Source organism: Arachis stenosperma, chromosome 4 (assembly GCF_014773155.1).
Source record: "Arachis stenosperma cultivar V10309 chromosome 4, arast.V10309.gnm1.PFL2, whole genome shotgun sequence".
Classification (NCBI taxonomy): domain Eukaryota; kingdom Viridiplantae; phylum Streptophyta; class Magnoliopsida; order Fabales; family Fabaceae; genus Arachis; species Arachis stenosperma.
In genome coordinates, this window is record NC_080380.1 from 56744765 (window position 1) to 56757557 (window position 12793).

Sequence of the window (12793 nt, forward strand, 5' to 3'; positions counted from 1 at the left end):
ACCATCTCATGATACTCATAAACATGGACTACCTTCCACATATCCAACCTTCTTTCCAACCAATGAACCTTCCTTCTTACCTAGTTGTGAAGCTTTTCCACCCTCGACCCAAGACCATCAAGTCCTTCAAGCCTTTCTACAAGGGCAAGAAGGATTCCGAAGGACACAAGGGCAATTCATGGCAACCATAGCCGAAGCGGTGAACCACTTAGTCCTCCTACGCTCATCTGATCAATACACTTCTCTTGAAGAATGTGAATGATCAAATAAAGATTGGAGTGAAGAGGAGAATGTGGAGCCTTAAGGGAAAGAAAAAGGGTTAAAGCTTGAAGTGCAACTAGAGGAAGAAAGAGAAGTATGTGAACCAGAGGAGAGAAAGGAGGAATTGAGGGAGGTTGATCAAGATGAGGATTCCATCATTCATGATTTTTTGTTCTCCTTGATCAATTCCCTTGATGATCCTAATGAGCCTCTTCCCATTGAGTTTGAGAAAGACATGGAGGTAGACTTCTTACAACCTCCTTGTTATGATTTGAGTGATGGGGAAGAGGGAGTTGGTGAGGAAGTAATCCTGATCCAAGAACACATTGAGTGAGTGACAATTTCACCATTGAGTTTTATTAGCCCCCATCAGTATGCTATCTTGGAGACATATTACCAACTCCAGGTCCTTCTTGGGTTGGTACATGGTGGAGAAAGGAGTGTTAGTTACCAAATGAGCCCAAGGCTTTTCAAGAAAGTCAATTCAAGACTTGGAGTTCAAGTGGGGTGTAGAGCATAATTAGGTGATTTTCGGAGAATGTTAGGGTACTTCAAGGGTCAATTAGGAGCTTATCCATCCAGCTTCAAGCGTAAAGGTCAACAAGAAGGTGACCAGGAAACTAGAACATGGGATCCCAGAGGACCTATGAAGTGCAAGCTTGGATGGAGATTCAAGGAGCAGTGGAAACACAAGCCACCCTAGCAAGAGTCTCCTCAAAAAGTCCAACTTAGGACTATAAACCAAAGTGCTAGGTGGGAGGCACCCCACCACGGTAATATCTTTCTTACCCTTTCTCTTTGTTTATAGTCTTGTTTTATTGCATTTTAGCTTATGTTGGGTTAGCTTAGGTTAGTTTAATTGAGTTGGTAGGTTAATTATCATGTGGATCATGCACTTATGGATTTTTGGATGTTTTGAGGTTGAATTTTGGATGGGCTAAGGCTTGGCACCTTAGATTTTTAAAGAAAATTTTTTGGAAAATAGGGCATCGGTGCGTGCGCATGAAACTTCTATTTTCTGCGTCCTGTGCGTGCGCACCAACCCGTGCGTATGCACACTCGTATATATGCCCTCTGTTTGGAGCACTCGCACCCTTGTGCGCACGCATCCCTATGTTCTTGCACTTTGTGCATGCGCACGCACGCAACCTTCTTTTCGCGCTTTCTGTGCGGCCGCATAGGCCTGTGCGTCCGCACGCCAACTTGCATCCCTTCTGGTGGGAGCATTGACACAGCCTGTGCGTGTCAACCCCAACCTTTTTTGTTCCTATGCGCGCGCATGTACCTATGTGCGCACGCACACATGATCCTTGTTGAAAAAAAAGCGTTATGTGCATGCACACGAGCTTGTGCGCATGCACACGTCTTGATTCCCTTTCTGTTCGGAGCACTCACATGCTTGGTGCGAGCACACACCCACCTTATCCCTCCTTGTGTGCGTACGCACACATACCTGTGCATACGTACAAGTGCTATTTTGGAAAAAAAATTTATTCCTCTTCCAATTAAGCCCTAAAGCACTTCCATCCCTTCCATCCCTCCCTTTTCTTACATTTTCCATGTTTCTCTATTTGTTTTACTTAGTTTTCGTTGCATATCATTTTCATTTTGGTATTTATATTTGTTTTGGCTTACTTGCTTGTTAATTGAATAAGTTTCAAGTGTCGCTTTATGTTGAATGGGTTGCTTGTTGCTTGAAGTTACATCAATGCACTTATACTTGGCCTTAATTTACTAGTACCTAGTGGGTTTGAATACTCATGTTTTGATTATACCACTAGGACAAATTATATAAGTGCATTGATTTGAGTGAAATGAGTTAAAATTACTTGTTCATCATGATTTTCATATTAAATTCATTACGTGACCGGTACTTCCTCTTTGTTAATGCTTTGCATTTGTTTGAGTGACTTACCTTGATTTTTATCAAGCTTCTCACCTTTTGTAACAAGTACCTCCACCATGTGACCTTTTTCCTTATGTTTCATGATGAATAAGTGCTTTCCTTTTCATTAATGCTTTGGTCGTTGTTTATTGTGCTATTTTATATCAATCTTGTGCTTCACTTGCACAATTTCAATACCCAATATTAAATACTCAATTCACTTTTGTGGTTACCTAGGATTGCTTCTGCCTTAAGTTTTACTTCTTTATGTGCAACGTAGGCCATCTAATTGAGGAACACACGCTTACTTTTTGATTGTGTGATCACCGGTCTACCCGCTCAATATGTATGTTCTAAAGTGTGCGCACACTTAGAATACACACATTGCCTTTTGTCACACCATACCTCTATTCAAACTTCCTCAATTAGATGCTTATTGGTTTTTACCCCCCTTTTACCCTTTTATGCTACTTGCCCCATGATCCTAATTATACTTTATTCATTCTTTTTGAGGATGAGACATAAAGGCAAGGAGCCGGGAAAGGAGAAAGACGCCGAAAAGGGAGATGCCAAGAATGCATTGAGCTTGGCAAGTTTCCTACAACCCGAGCCCCTGCATTCACCAACTGAAGGTGGAGTGCTTAGAGACAATCCCCCCAGATTGTGTTCGTACACGGAGGACCGTGCAAAGCTTAGGTGCGGGGGAGGATTCGCCATTTTGGGAGTAAACTTTCTTTTCCCAAACACTTTGCACTCTGATTTTTGTTTTCTTTTATTATGTTTTGTGTAGATATTTGTTAGTATTTTTTATTATTGCATCTTTACTCTAGTTAATATATATATTGCATTTTCATGGTATATATAATATAGATATTGGTTGTGATTGGATGTTGTGAATAGTATAGTGCCTAGTTCAATTTTATCCTAATTGTTCATGTTAATTTTTGCTTGTTGAAAATTAGGAGAGAACCATGAAAGATTTTGAAATTGCACCCATCACAGCATACATACATACATATGTAGGAAATAATTTTGGTGACCAACAACAAAAGAATTTTCAAAAATTATGTTTCAAGGGCATTCTATTGAATTGATTTGGAAAATTATTTTTAAAACTTGCTTGAATGATTTTTTATAGAACATAGAAAAGAGATAGAACAAAGCAACCTTGTGAATTGTTGAGCCTTAATGAGTGATTACACATTTTAACCACTATTCTTGTTCATTGTGTGCTATGCTACTTCTATGATTGTAATCTTGGTTTTGCTTGATTCTTTATTTCCAATGTTTGATGTTTTGAATGCATTTAGCATGATTGAGGCCATTTTTGTGTTAAACTCACTCACCCATATGGATCTACCCTTGCATCTACCTTTGTTAACCCCTTTTGAGCCTCTTAATCCCATTTGTTCTAATTGTTAGCACATCACAATCCTCAACGGAAAAGCATTAATTACCTTGAATTGAATCTTTGATTAGCTTAGGTTGAAGAGTATGTTTCATTTAAGTGTGGGGGAACTTTTGGGAAACATTGGTAGTAAATGAAGAAGGTTGTATTGGGTATGCATTGAAAAAAGAAAAATTTTGGAAAATGGGTGCATATTCATATATCAATTTGCTTTAACCATATGCATTTGTCCTAGAAAAAAATGAATAAAAAATGAAATGAAAAAAATATAATAATAATAATAATAAGATGGGACAAAAGTCATCCCAAAGAAAAAGAAAAAAATGAATAAGAAGTGCATATGAGAAAAGAGCAACAAAGACAAGGAAGAGACATTGAGGAGCTCAAGAACTCCATAAGACCTTCAAAAGGAAGAACAAGCCGCTATCACTAAGGTGGACCCGTTCTTTAATCTCCTTGTTCTTTGCTTTTCTGTTTTTCGAAAATTATGCTTTAGGTTTATCCATGTTTGTGTCTTATGATCATTAGTGTCTTAGTGTCTATGCCTTAAAGCCATGAATATGAATCCATCACCTTTCTTAAATGAAAACTGTTTTTATCACAAAAGAACAAGAAGTACAGGATTTCAAATTCATCTTTAAAACTAGCTTAATTAGTTTGATGTGGTGACAATATTTTTTGTTTTCTGAATGTATGCTTGAACAGTGCATATGACTTTTGAATTTGTTGTTCATGGATGTTAAAATTGTTGGCTCTTGAAAGAATGATGAAAAAGGAGACATGTTACTGAGGATCTGAAAAATCATAAAAATGATTCTTGAAGCAAGAAAAAGCAGTGAATATAAAAAAAAGGAAGCAAGCGAAAAAAAAAAACCGAAAGAAAAAAAAAGAGAAAAAAAAAGAAAAAGAAAGAAATAAAGTTGTGATCCAAGGCAAAAAGAGTGTGCTTAAGAACCTTGGACACCTCTAATTGGGGACTCTAGCAAAGCTGAGTCACAATCTGAAAAGGTTCACCCAATTATGTGTCTGTGGCATGTATGTATCCGGTGGTAATACTGGAAGACAGAGTGCTTTGGGCCACGGCCAAGACTCATAAAGTAGCTGTGTTCAAGAATCATCATACTTAACTAAGAGAATCAATAACACTATCTGGATTCTGAGTTCCTAAAGAAGCCAATCATTCTGAACCTCAGAGGATAAAGTGAGATGCCAAAACTGTTTGGAGGCAAAAAGCTACTAGTCCCGCTCATCTAATTTGGAGCTAAGTTTCATTGATAGTTTAGAGTCTATAGTATATTCTCTTCTTTTTATCTTATTTGATTTTCAGTTGCTTGAGGACAAGCAACAATTTAAGTTTGGTGTTGTGATGAGCGGATAATTTGTACGCTTTTTGGCATTGTTTTTAGTATGTCTTTAGTATCTTTTAGTTAGTTTTTAGTATATTTTTATTAGTTTTTAGTTAAAATTCACTTTTCTGGACTTTACTATGAGTTTGTGTGTTTTTCTGTGATTTCAGTTATTTTCTGGCTGAAATTGAGGGATCTGAGCAAAAATCTGATCCAGAGACTGAAAAGGACTGCAGATGCTGTTGGATTCTGACCTCCCTGCACTCGAAGTGAATTTTCTGGAGCTACAGAAGCCCAATTGGCGCGCTCTCAACGGCGTTGGAAAGTAGACATCCTGGGCTTTCCAGCAATATATGATAGTCCATACTTTGCCCAAGATTTGATGGCCCAAACCGGCGTTCAAAGTCACCTCAAGAAATCCCAGCGTTAAACGCCGGAACTGGCACCTAAATGGGAGTTAAACGCCCAAACTGGCATAAAAGCTGGCGTTTAACTCCAAGAAGAGTCTCTACACGAAAATGCTTCATTGCTCAGCCCAAGCACACACCAAGTGGGCCCGGAAGTGGATTTCTATGTCATTTACTCATCTCTGTACACCCTAGGCTACTAGTTTTCTATATATAGGACCTTTTACTATTGTATTTTCATCTTTTGATCATGTTTTTATGATTGAACCCTCTTTTGGGAGGCTGGCCATTCGGCCATGCCTAGACCTTGTTCTTATGTATTTTCAACGGTGGAGTTTCTACACACCATAGATTAAGGTGTGGAGCTCTGCTGTACCTCGAGTATTAATGCAATTACTATTGTTCTTCTATTCAATTCCGCTTGTTCTTTGTCCAAGATATCACTTGTTCTTCAACTTGATGAATGTGATGATCCGTGACACTCATCATCATTCTCACCTATGAACAAGGTGACTGACAACCATTCTTGTTCTACAAGCATATGAGGCTTAGTGAATATCTCTTGGATTTCTGATTGCATGATGCATGGTTGATCGCCTGACAACCGAGTGCTCGCCTGACAAACGAGCCAGCCATTGCGTGAGATCAGAGTCCTCGTGGTATAGGCAAGAACTGATGGCGGCGTTCAAGAGAATCCGGAAGGTCTAACCTTGTCTGTGGTCTTCTGAGTAGGATTCAATGATTGAATGACTGTGACGTGCTTCAAACTCCGAAAGGCGGGGCGTTAGTGACAGACGCAAAAGAATCACTGGATTCTATTCCAGCCGGACCGAGAACCGACAGATGATTAGCCTATGCTGTGACAGAGCATCAGGGACGTATTTTCACTGAGAGGATGGGAGGTAGCCACTGACAACGGTGAAACCCTACACAAGCTTGCCATGGAAAGGAGTAAGAAGGATTGGATGAAGACAGTAGGAAAGCAGAGAGACGGAAGGGAAGGCATCTTCATACGCTTGTCTGAAGCTCTTACACCAATGATATACATAAGTATCTCTATCTTTATCTTTATGCTTTATTCGTTTATCACTATACCCATTTGAGTCTGCCTGACTGAGATTTACAAGGTGACCATAGCTTGCTTCATACCACCAATCTCCGTGGGATCGACCCTTACTCGCGTAAGGTTTATTACTTGGACGACCCAGTGCACTTGCTGGTTAGTTGTGCGAAGTTGTGTTTATGCCATGGTATTGAGCACCAAGTCTTTGGAGCCATTACTAGGGATTATTTGTGTATTAGAAAGTATTGATCACAATTTCGTGCACCAAGTTTTTGGCGCCGTTGCCGGGGATTGTTCTTGTGTATGGACAACTGACAGTTCATCTTGTTGCTTAGATTAGGTATTATTTTTCTTCAGAGTTCTTAAGAATGAATTCTAGTGTTTCAAGGTGATGTTCTTATCATCACCAAAGCTGATTGATCATCATCAATTTAGCTCTTGAATGCAATGTCCTGCTGAAGCTTAGCCGGCCATGTCTAATTCCTTTAGACTAAAGCTTTAGACTAACATTGCATGATTCCTGGAATTCTCATTAAGAATTTTGATACCTTTATTTTTCTTTTCACCTAATTTTCGAAAAAACCAAAAAAAATTACAAATCATAAAAACCAAAAATATTTCTTGTTTGAGTATAGAGTCTCATTTTAAGTTTGGTGTCAATTGCATGTTTCTGTTCTTCTTGCATTTTTCAAATTTATGCATGTGTCTTCATTAATCTTCAAGTTGTTCTTGATGATTTCCTTGTTTTCATCTTTGAATTCTATTGACTTGAGTATTTCTGTTGTTTGTCATATGCATTCTCATTTTAGTGTCAGTAGTATACAAACTGCTAAGTTTGGTGTCTTGCATGCATTGTTATTTGATTTTAGTTGCATTTTTTATTATTAAAAATCCAAAAATATTTTTAATTTGTGTCTTTTCAAGTCAATAATACAGAGAATTGAAGATTCAGAACATACAGCAGAGGAATTATACAGAAAAAGCTGGGCATTCAAAAATGCCCAGTGAAGAAGACAGACTGGCGTTTAAACGCCAGCCAGGGTGCCTGGCTGGGCGTTTAACGCCCAAAAGGGTAGTAGTTTGGGCGTTAAACGCCAGAATGTGCACCATTCTGGGCGTTTAACGCCAGGATGGCACTAGGGGGAAGATTTTGTTTTCAAATCAATTTTTTTCCAAGTTTTCAAAGTTTTTCAAAATCAAATCTTTTTCAAATCAAATCTTTTCAATCAAATGTTTTCAAAATCAATTTCTTTCCTTTTTCAAAGATACTTACTAACAATTAATGATTTGATTCAAAATTTCAAGTATGTTGCCTTTTCTGTTGAGGAAGGTTTAATTTTTGAATCATATCTTTTCTTGTTAGGCAAGTCATTAATTTTTAAAATCAAATCTTTTTAAAATGTTTTTCAAATCATATCTTTTTAAAATTGTTTTCAAATCATATCTTTTTTTAAAAATTGTTTTCAAATCATATCTTCTCAATCACATCTTTTTAAAACCAATCATATCTTCTTAACCACATCTTTTTCAAAATAGTTTTCAATCAAATCTTTTTGATTTCTAATTTCAAAATCTTTTTCAAAAATCACTTGATTTCTTTCCCACTTTTATTTTCGAAAATCAATTAGTGTTTTTCAAAATGTTTTCAAAATCTTTTACTTAATTTTCGAAAATTACTTCCCTTCTTCTCACATCCTTCTATTTATGAACTAACTTTATTCCTTAATGCAAAATTCAAACTCCATCTTCTTTGATAAGTTCGAATTTTCTACTTCTGTCTTCTACTTTTCTTTTCCTCTGACACCTCAAGGAATCTCTATACTGTGACATAGAGGATTCCATATTTTCTTGTTTTCTTCTCTTTCATATGAGCAGGAACAAAGACAAAGGCATTCTTGTTGAAGCTGACCCTGAACCTGAAAGGACCTTGAAGCGAAAGCTAAGAGAAGCTAAGGCACAACTCTCTGTAGAGGACCTAACAGAAATCTTCAAAGAAGAAGAACCCATGGCAGCCGAAAATAACAACAATGCCAACAATGCAAGGAAGGTGCTTGGTGACTTTACTGCACCTACTCCTGACTTCTATGGGAGAAGCATCTCTATCCCTGCCATTGGAGCAAACAACTTTGAGCTTAAGCCTCAGTTGGTTTCTCTACTGCAACAGAATTACAAGTTCCATGGACTTCCAATGGAAGATCCACATCAGTTTTTAGCCGAGTTCTTGCAAATCTGTGACACAGTCAAGACTAATGGGGTTGACCCTGAGGTCTACAGACTGATGCTATTCCCTTTTGCTGTAAGAGACAGAGCTAGAATATGGTTGGACTCTCAACCTAAGGATAGCCTCGACTCTTGGGAAAAGCTAGTCAATGCCTTCTTGGCAAAGTTCTTTCCACCTCAAAAATGGAGTAAGCTTAGAGTGGAAGTCCAAACCTTCAGACAGAAGGATGGAGAATCCCTCTATGAAGCTTGGGAAAGATACAAACAATTGATCAGAAAATGTCCTTCAGACATGCTTTCTGAATGGAGCATCATAGGTATTTTCTATGATGGTCTATCTGAACTATCCAAGATGTCTTTGGATAGCTCTGCTGGAGGATCTCTTCATTTGAAGAAGACGCCTACAGAGGCTCAAGAGCTCATTGAAATGGTTGCAAATAACCAATTCATGTACACTTCTGAAAGGAATCCTGTGAACAATGGGACTAGTCAGAAGAAAGGAGTTCTTGAGATTGATGCTCTGAATGCCATACTGGCTCAGAACAAAATATTGACTCAACAAGTCAATTTGATTTCTCAAAGTCTGTCTGGAATGCAAAATGCACCAAGCAGTACTAAGGATGCTTCATCTGAGGAAGAAGCTTATGATCCTGAGAACCCTTCAATGGAAGAGGTGAATTACTTAGGAGAACCCTATGGAAACACCTATAATTATTCATGGAGAAATCACCCAAATTTCTCATGGAAGAATCAAGAGAGACCTCAACAAGGTTTCAACAATAATGGTGGAAGAAACAGGTTTAGCAATGGCAAGCCTTTTCCATCATCTTCTCAGCAACAGACAGAGAATTCTGAGCAGAACCCTTCTGACTTAGCAACCATGGTCTCTGATCTAATCAAAACCACTCAAAGTTTCATGACTGAAACAAGGTCCTCCATTAGGAATTTGGAGGCACAAGTGGGACAGCTGAGTAAGAAAATTACTGAACTCCCTCTAAGTACTCTTCCAAGTAATACAGAAGAAAATCCAAAAGAAGAGTGCAAGGCCATCAACATGGCCGAATTTGGAAAGGAAAGAGAGGAAGTGGACGCCACTGAGGAAGACCTCAGTGGGCGTGCACTAGCCTCCTCTGAGTTCCCCAATGAGGAACCATGGGAATCTGAGGCTCAAACTGAGACCATAGAGATTCCATTGGATTTACTTCTGTCCTTCATGAGCTCTGATGAGTATTCTTCCACTGAAGAGGATGAGTATGTCACTGAAGAGCAAGTTGCTAAATACCTTAGAGCAATCATGAAGCTAAATGACAAGTTGTTTGGAAATGAGACTTGGGAGGATGAACATCCTTTGCTCACCAAAGAGCTGGATGACTTGTCTAGACAGAAATTACCTCAAAAGAGACAAGATCCTGAGAAGTTTTCAATACCTTGTACCATAGGCACCATGACCTTCAAGAAGGCTCTGTGTGACTTAGGGTCAAGTGTGAACCTCATGCCTCTCTCTGTAATGGAGAAGCTAGGGATCTCTGAGGTACAAGCTGCAAGAATCTCCCTAGAGATGGCAGACAACTCAAGAAAACAAGCTCATGGACTTGTAGAGAATGTTTTGGTGAAAAGTTGAAGACCATTACATCCCTACTGATTTCATAGTCCTAGAGACTGGGAAGTGCATGGATGAATCCATCATCCTTGGCAGACCCTTCCTAGCCACAGCAAAGGCTGTGATTGATGTTGATGGAGGTGAACTGATCATTCAAGTGAATGAAGAATCCTATGGGTTTAAGGCTCAAGGATATCCCTCTGTCACCATGGAGAAGAAGCATGAAGAGCTTCTCTCAAATCAGAGACAAACAGAGCCCCCACAGTCAAACTCTAAGTTTGGTGTTGGGAGGCCACAACCAAACTCTAAGTTTGGTGTTGAACCCCCACATTCAAACTCTAAGTTTGGTGTTGGGAGGTTCCAACATTGCTCTGAGTATCTGTGAGGCTCCATGAGAGCCATCTGTCAAGCTACTGACATTAAAGAAGCGCTTGTTGGGAGGCAACCCAATGATATATTTAATCTATTTTCCTTTGCTATTTTATGTTTTTTGTAGGTTGATGATCATAAGAAGTCACAAAATCAATTGAAAAAGCAAAAACAGAATGAAAAACAGGAAGAAAAACAGCACACCCTGGAGGAAGAACTCACTGGCGTTTAAACGCCAGTGAGGCTAGCAGTTGGGCGTTTAACGCCTAGTCTGGCACCATTCTGGGCGTTTAACGCCAGAAAGGGGCACCAGACTGGCGTTAAACGCCAGGAATGGGCACCAGCCCGGCGTTTAACGCCAGAAATGGCTCAAAACGTGATTTTGAGTGCCATTTGGTGCAGGGATGACTTTTCCTTGACACCACAGGATCTGTGGACCCCACAGGATCCCCACCAACCCACCACTCCCTCTCTTCTTCACACCTTCACTTTCACACAACCTAAAACACCACTTCTTTCCCTTTTTGGCCGAACCACAAAGCCATCTCCCTCTCCTCCATTTCTTCTCCTTCTACTATCTTCTTTCTTCTTTTGCTCGAGGACGAGCAAATCTTTTAAGTTTGGTGTGGTAAAAGCATTGCTTTTTGTTTTTCCATAACCATTTATGGCATCCAAAGCCAGTTCAACTGAGAAGGCATGACCTCAAGCCCATCACTAAGAAAAGGATGGAGCAAACAAGAGACCCCTCTCATCAAGAGATCCCTGAGATGCCTCAAGGGATGCACTTTCCTCCACAAGACTATTGTGAGCAAATTAACACCTCCCTAGGAGAATTGAGTTCCAACATGGGACAACTAAGGGTGGAGCACCAAGAACACTCCATTCTCCTCCATGAAATTAGAGAAGATCAAAGAATCATGAGAAAGGAGCAACAAAGACAAGGAAAAGACATTGAGGAGCTCAAGAACTCCATAAGACCTTCAAAAGGAAGAACAAGCCGCTATCACTAAGGTGGACCCGTTCTTTAATCTCCTTGTTCTTTGCTTTTCTGTTTTTCGAAAATTATGCTTTAGGTTTATCCATGTTTGTGTCTTATGATCATTAGTGTCTTAGTGTCTATGCCTTAAAGCCATGAATATGAATCCATCACCTTTCTTAAATGAAAACTGTTTTTATCACAAAAGAACAAGAAGTACAGGATTTCAAATTCATCTTTAAAACTAGCTTAATTAGTTTGATGTGGTGACAATACTTTTTGTTTTCTGAATGTATGCTTGAACAGTGCATATGACTTTTGAATTTGTTGTTCATGAATGTTAAAATTGTTGGCTCTTGAAAGAATGATGAAAAAGGAGACATGTTACTGAGGATCTGAAAAATCATAAAAATGATTCTTGAAGCAAGAAAAAGCAGTGAATATAAAAAAAAGGAAGCAAGCGAAAAAAAAAAAAAACCGAAAGAAAAAAAAAAGAGAAAAAAAAAGAAAAAAAAGAAATAAAGTTGTGATCCAAGGCAAAAAGAGTGTGCTTAAGAACCTTGGACACCTCTAATTGGGGACTCTAGCAAAGCTGAGTCACAATCTGAAAAGGTTCACCCAATTATGTGTCTGTGGCATGTATGTATCCGGTGGTAATACTGGAAGACAGAGTGCTTTGGGCCACGGCCAAGACTCATAAAGTAGCTGTGTTCAAGAATCATCATACTTAACTAAGAGAATCAATAACACTATCTGGATTCTGAGTTCCTAAAGAAGCCAATCATTCTGAACCTCAGAGGATAAAGTGAGATGCCAAAACTGTTTGGAGGCAAAAAGCTACTAGTCCCGCTCATCTAATTTGGAGCTAAGTTTCATTGATAGTTTGGAGTCTATAGTATATTCTCTTCTTTTTATCTTATTTGATTTTCAGTTGCTTGAGGACAAGCAACAATTTAAGTTTGGTGTTGTGATGAGCGGATAATTTGTACGCTTTTTGGCATTGTTTTTAGTATGTCTTTAGTATCTTTTAGTTAGTTTTTAGTATATTTTTATTAGTTTTTAGTTAAAATTCACTTTTCTGGACTTTACTATGAGTTTGTGTGTTTTACTGTGATTTCAGGTATTTTCTGGCTGAAATTGAGGGATCTGAGCAAAAATCTGATCCAGAGACTGAAAAGGACTGCAGATGCTGTTGGATTCTGACCTCCCTGCACTCGAAGTGGATTTTCTAGAGCTACAGAAGCCCAATTGGCGCGCT

The 12793-nt window shown here is 38.8% G+C and overlaps 1 non-coding gene across 1 annotated transcript; it reads right to left on the reverse strand.

Moving 5' to 3' along the window:
• Positions 1-8780: 8780 nt before the first annotated feature.
• LOC130977598 (small nucleolar RNA R71) lies at positions 8781-8888 on the reverse strand. Its single transcript, XR_009085284.1, has one exon. It is a non-coding gene; the product is annotated as a small nucleolar RNA R71 (small nucleolar RNA).
• Positions 8889-12793: the final 3905 nt, after the last annotated feature.